The sequence below is a fragment of the Priapulus caudatus genome, unplaced genomic scaffold, assembly GCF_000485595.1.
Source record: "Priapulus caudatus unplaced genomic scaffold, Priapulus_caudatus-5.0.1 Scaffold173, whole genome shotgun sequence".
Lineage (NCBI taxonomy): Eukaryota > Metazoa > Priapulida > Priapulimorpha > Priapulimorphida > Priapulidae > Priapulus > Priapulus caudatus.
The window spans coordinates 316,580-322,506 of record NW_014577234.1 but is presented as its reverse complement, the minus strand read 5'-3'; the positions used below and the strand labels follow the sequence as shown (position 1 = coordinate 322,506).

At 44.6% G+C, this 5,927-nt stretch overlaps 1 long non-coding RNA gene across 1 annotated transcript in view; it reads right to left on the bottom strand.

The window, feature by feature from the left end:
• Nucleotides 1-1,985: 1,985 nt before the first annotated feature.
• The window catches only part of LOC106806674, a 13,426-nt gene continuing 9,484 nt past the window's right edge, over nt 1,986-5,927 (bottom strand). The window contains exons 2-3 of the long non-coding RNA XR_001393574.1: nt 2,682-2,782; nt 1,986-2,097 (exon numbers count right to left, since the gene is read on the bottom strand). This is a non-coding gene — a long non-coding RNA (uncharacterized LOC106806674). The remainder of the gene's footprint in view (nt 2,098-2,681; nt 2,783-5,927) is intronic.

Genomic DNA, 5,927 nt, shown 5'->3' with positions numbered 1-5,927 from the left:
CTGTGTGTATGTGATGTGTTTACGTGTTTTACATTGGTGGGTAACTAACGTGCTTCTAATAAAGTGAAGGTGAGAGATTCTAATCTGTTCTAGACTATGCGTGTGAATGTTAAGTGTTATAAAAAAAACAGCGATTTACGTGAGGTCTAGAGATGGACGAATACGAATTTGTCATCTTATGAACCCTATTAATATAATATATTATTATAATATATATATAGTATATATATGACGCTACGTTGCCAAACAAAGCTGAATGCCAAACATTCGACCGGCTGCATAAAACCACACTGGCCCGCTCTGCTCTCGCTGCGTCGTCGTGGCCGGTCACAACAGCCATACAGGGCGCTTCGGGCCGCACGGGCCCCGAATGGTCTTTTTGAGCGATGATACCCTCATTAGCATACTGATTGCCAATTATCTGCGTATACTTACAGCTATCACGTCGAACAATTTTTCTCGTCGTTGTGCGGTGCGCGGGTGTGTGTGTGGGTGTGTGTGGTGTGGTGTGGTGTGTGTTGTGCGTGCAGTGGTGCTGGTGTTGTGTTGTTGTGATGTGCTGTGGTGGTGTGTGTGTGTGTTGTGCTGTGGTGTGTGATGTGTGTTGTGTGTCGTAGTTGTGGTGTGTGTGTGTGTGTGTGTGTGTGTGGGGTGTGGTGGATTGTGTGTGTGTGTCGGGGGGGGTAACCGATGAAGAAGCCAAATTGAGAAGATTAATTTAAGTTGCAAACAATTAGAGGATTCTGTGCTTTGTGACGATGAGAAATGAAGGAAGAAGAGGGACGAGGGGAGGGAAGACGTGGGGAAACGAGATAAAATTAAGTGAGGCCATCGAAGGAAAGAGAGAGACAGATAGACAGAGACAGATAGACGAGGCACAGATAAGACAGACAGACAGACAACAGCACAGACACACAGACAGACAGATACTACACACACACACACACACACAACACACCACACACACCACACAGCACAACACACACACACACACACACACACACACACACACACACACTCACACAACACACACACCGTGTGTGCGTGTGCGTGCGTGCGTGTTTGTGCGTATGTGCGTGCGTGCGTGCGCGCGTGCGTGCGTGCGTGTTTGTGCGTGCGTGTGTGTGTGCGAGAGCGCTATGGCGACAGTAGCTGTTGACGCTCGTAACGCGTGGAACAAAAAGGATAACGTGATGAAATCACAATTCAGCAGCGCCTCCCAGCGGAAGCAAAGTCAATTAGCGGCAATGATTGCTCGCACTGCACAAACGCCTCCTCGACACCCTGCACATCTAGCAGCTATTTACATTACATTATTACATCGATGTCGCAATGTGATTAAAGCTCTAAGGGTGTCGTAGGGTTGGCAGCACGTGCCGTGGTGTCATCGACATCATAATTATTGTTAAAGTGATTACGTCACCATAAATAGTAAAAGTAAAAAAAAAATGATGTCCTCTTTTTCACAAAATGTAAGTGATTCTGGTCACTTTTTATGGTATAAAATATTGCATCATACTTTAAATTTTGCTATTCCGCTCAATGTGAACAAACAATTGTGACTCATACATAGCCCATAGCAAGCATTTAATGTTATGATCAATATATCAATCGCCCATGTTTTTTGGATTTTTAACTAGTTGAGAAACAATCTGATCGGGTAAGAATTTGAGGATACATTTAGTCCCGTTAGTACTTGCTTTTCAGGTAAAAAATGTGCAACAAAAACTTTACAAATATACACCATATAAAATTCGTGACGTAGTCAATTTAAACACACGAGTCATTGCACCTTTCAAATAACGAAACGACTGTAAATGAACACGAATTATATTTCGTGTCACAGTCTGCGCGTAACAGAAAAGAACCGATCGCGAATAACAAACGAATCATAGATAATAAAAAACGACAATGAAAAAAATCTCAATTATAATATTATTCTCCGATACGATCTGCTTACGTCTGATGTGTAGACTGTTGCCACCTAGCGGGAATGTGTCGAACTGCAGCGGTAGCGGAGTGTTGGATGCCTCTAGGAATATGTCGACGGCGTCCATATCAATGCCTCGCCTCTCAAACAACGGCTGCAACGCCTCCCTGTGCGCATGCGCGGGAATGTAAACGAGTTTAGTCGATGCGGGAACGCGTTGGAACGCGTTCTACGCACGCACGCGCGCACGCTCGCACTCTCAGCTCACGCGAAAGCGTGGCGAATGGTTTCATTGCAGACCTGATTACCTGGCCTGCGCGGTCATCATCGTCGCTGTTGCTAGCAACGTCGCCTTGCGAGAATTGCCACAGAAGCAGCGATTTATTCAATCATTTATTTATTAATTCGCTCATTCACGAGCTTATACGAGCTCTATCGCTCACTGATTTACACGTCCGTTCACCCACGTATCAATTTTTTTATTCATTCTTTCACTCGGTTGATCGTTCGAGCGTTTGCTCGTTCATTCGTTCATTTATTCATGCATTCAATCAATCAATCAATCATTCATTCATTCGTTCGTTCGTTCATTCATTCATTCATTCATTCATTCATTCATTCATTCATTCATTCATTCATTCATTCATTCATTGACTCGCTCATTTATCTATTATACTCTAATAACGCGTTAGTTATCATTAGATACATGTTTAGTTTAGATTTAGTTTACATGTTCTGTGAATGGTCTCACCTGAGGTTGATACCTCGGACAGCTGCCACGACCTCCACATCCGGTTCCTCATTCTCTCGGGTCATCTCGAAAAACAGTGTGAACAGCTCCTGATTGGATACCTGCGAGCACGTGGTAGGTAGAAAATGGGCGTAAGCGGTTTTTCAGATGTGTTACGAACAATTTCGACGAAATCCACGGCAACGAATTAAAATGCGAAGCGGTAAATCCAAGCAAAATAACACATGGATCCGTTCTAAGCGAATGCAGCATACCGAATCGGAGCGACTGTACGTGGTAATAGAGTTTGCTAGTAGTAGACTCACAATCATATTCAGACAAATGAATTAATTCTTCGAGTGTGAACGAAGCGTCAATCAGCTAGAAACTCAGCCGCTATGATTCCCGCTATCCCGTCACCAACCATTGCTGGTAAACTCGTTTGATTACACCAAATCGTAAATGTGTAAAATATTTTCGAGAGCAGCGATAGGCTAGCGAAAAAGCTAGAAATTCGTGCGAAAGGCGTTCAAGGATTTCCCCCCGGCTATTGCTATTGCTCTACTGTTAGAACGGCTCTAGTGGATTACAACACACAACGTGACGGCAGAGTTTTAGTGATTCTCGTTTGAGCAATTCCGATGCAGCTTTTACGTAGCTCAGCCCTATATAAGCTGACTCCAGTACTACAGCCTTCGTTGCCACTGCCACAGCTGGCTTGTTTTCGGTGGCACCCGTGGCAGTGGCAACGACGACTTACCACTAGAGCTATATGAGTTAGCTAGCCTAGAATAGCCCACCGCTAGGCTAGTCAAACTTTTCCATGAATGGATTCTATGCGAAATAGTGCGGTGACGAGGGAGATACGAATCTCCACAAAATTCGGCGTAAAATTTCGCGTTTTCAAACTTGCGCTATGCCATTGAGAAGAAGTGTAAATCCCAAGTTCATTCCTAACAAATAGTTTCTCGACCCGTTTTTTTGCAGCCGTTAAATGCGTCGTCACGTGACAAACGTACAATCGATTGCTTTCAGTGAAGAGCCGTCTAACAGCGCCACCTGGTGGTCAACATACGAATCGATACTGTGTTGAAATGGATCGGGCTAAAAGCACTACGATTCAACGCAAGCAAGAGGCCACGGCAGAAAAATCAAAGAGCGAAGAAAAGCACTTACGCAGAACACGGAAATCTGGTCGAGTCTCGTTAGATTACATGCCACCACGCAGGCAGAAGTGCATTCTGACTACACACTGCCCCTCTACGAATCTGTTCTCCCGTGCGTGTCCGCTGCACGAGGGGATCCCTAAGGATTCCCCCCACCACCCACCCACCCCGATTTTACACGTCGATTTACTTATAACTACATCATATTAATGAAATCGTGAATTCGCAGTAATGCAATAATAGATCTAGATGGCCTTTAATGTGAAGTAATAACATTAATCGGATATGACCACCTGGCGTGATGCTCTGATATATACGACGGCGTATTTGACCCAGCGCGAATGCACATGCCAGCTAATGAAGTTAATATATTATATACACACACACATATCTATATATATATCATATATATCACATAGTATATATATATATACTACTCGCAAAACTCTTTACCACGCTCGATTCCCATCTCGGCCTACACCAGGCAGCATATGGACCATGCCAGCTGAATAAAGTTAATAAGATTATTAAACATATATATCTATATATACTATATATATATACACGCAATACCACGCTCTATTTCCCATTTGCCCTGCCACCACCTGGCCCATGACCACTTTTGCGTGAAATGCTTGATATATTACGACGCTAATTTACCCACGCGCGCGAAGCTGCACATGCACAGCTAATAAAGTTAAATAGATTATAAACATATATATCTACCCTATATATATATATATATATATATATATATATATATACTACGCAACTACCACGCTCTATTCCCATTTTCCTACACAGCAGATATGGACATGCACATAGAACCCATTTTGGCACATGCAAATAAAGCAAAAAGCCCCGCGCGAATGTCGAAGTGTCGGCATGCCATGCTTGTCGTCTCCACAGCAATGTAATTACAAGTAAATAGGTCCTTATAGGTAAATCGGTAATCACAGGTAAATCGTAACCGACTTTATAAGAGTCAGCTGGTAACTAGTTCGTTCCGCGGCTACCTGCGCAGCGGTGGTCGGTACCCGTGCAAGAAGAAAACACCAGTATAGAGCCTCGCGGGGCCGAAGAAACCGCTCGCGATAACCCGCAAGTCAGGGCCGCAAGTTTCGCAGCCGGATTCAGCGAGTCACTTACCCAAGTAACAAGTACCAGGTAGCCGCCGCAGCAACAGCAGCAGCAGTACAGGGAAACAAATGGGTGACACTTAGTGAAGGTACTATGAAGGTGTTCGCGAACTATCGCGGCAATCACGGATCGAATGCCGTAGTTATTGATCTGTATGAGAGTAGAAGCCACGCGCACGGGCCTTCCGCTGACGGTCACAACGGCTGCATCTCGAAGCATTCTCTCAACTGACTCACTGCTTATATATTCCCCCTCTCTCGCAACCTGTTCTCACAGCCAAGCGTAATCTCTTCACTCCTCATGCAGTCCCCACCACAGCCATCCTTTCTTTCAATCTCCTCACTCCTCAATACCTTCCAACCGCAATCTCCACACAAATCTCTTCTCTCAATCTCCTCACTTCTCATGCAGTCCTCACCACGACCTCCACATAATTCCTTCTCTTAATCTCCTCACTCCTCAATACATTTCTACCACAACCTTTACATAATCCTTTCTTTCAATCTCCTCACTCCTCAATACCTTCCAACCGCAATCTCCACACAAATCTCTTCTCTCAATCTCCTCACTCCTCATGCAGTCCCCACCACGACCTCCACATAATGCTTTCTTTCAATCTCCTCACTCTTCAATACCTTCCAACCGCAATCTCCACACAATTCCTTCTCTTAGTCTCCTCACTCCTCAATACATTTCTACCACAACCTTTACATAATCCTTTCTTTCAATCTCCTCACTCCTCGTGCACCCCCCCCCCCCACCACCACCACAACCTCCACACAACAACTCGCTGCTTCTTCTCTATCTCCTCTCATAACTGGCAACCTCCCTTTCATTCACTCTTTCTTCGCAACCTTCCCGCACAGCCTCAACACAACCTTCCCATCAATTCCTCCTCTAGCAATTCGCAGGCCGGACAATGTTGATCCTTCATCCGTTGATTCATAGTCGTCTGTATATA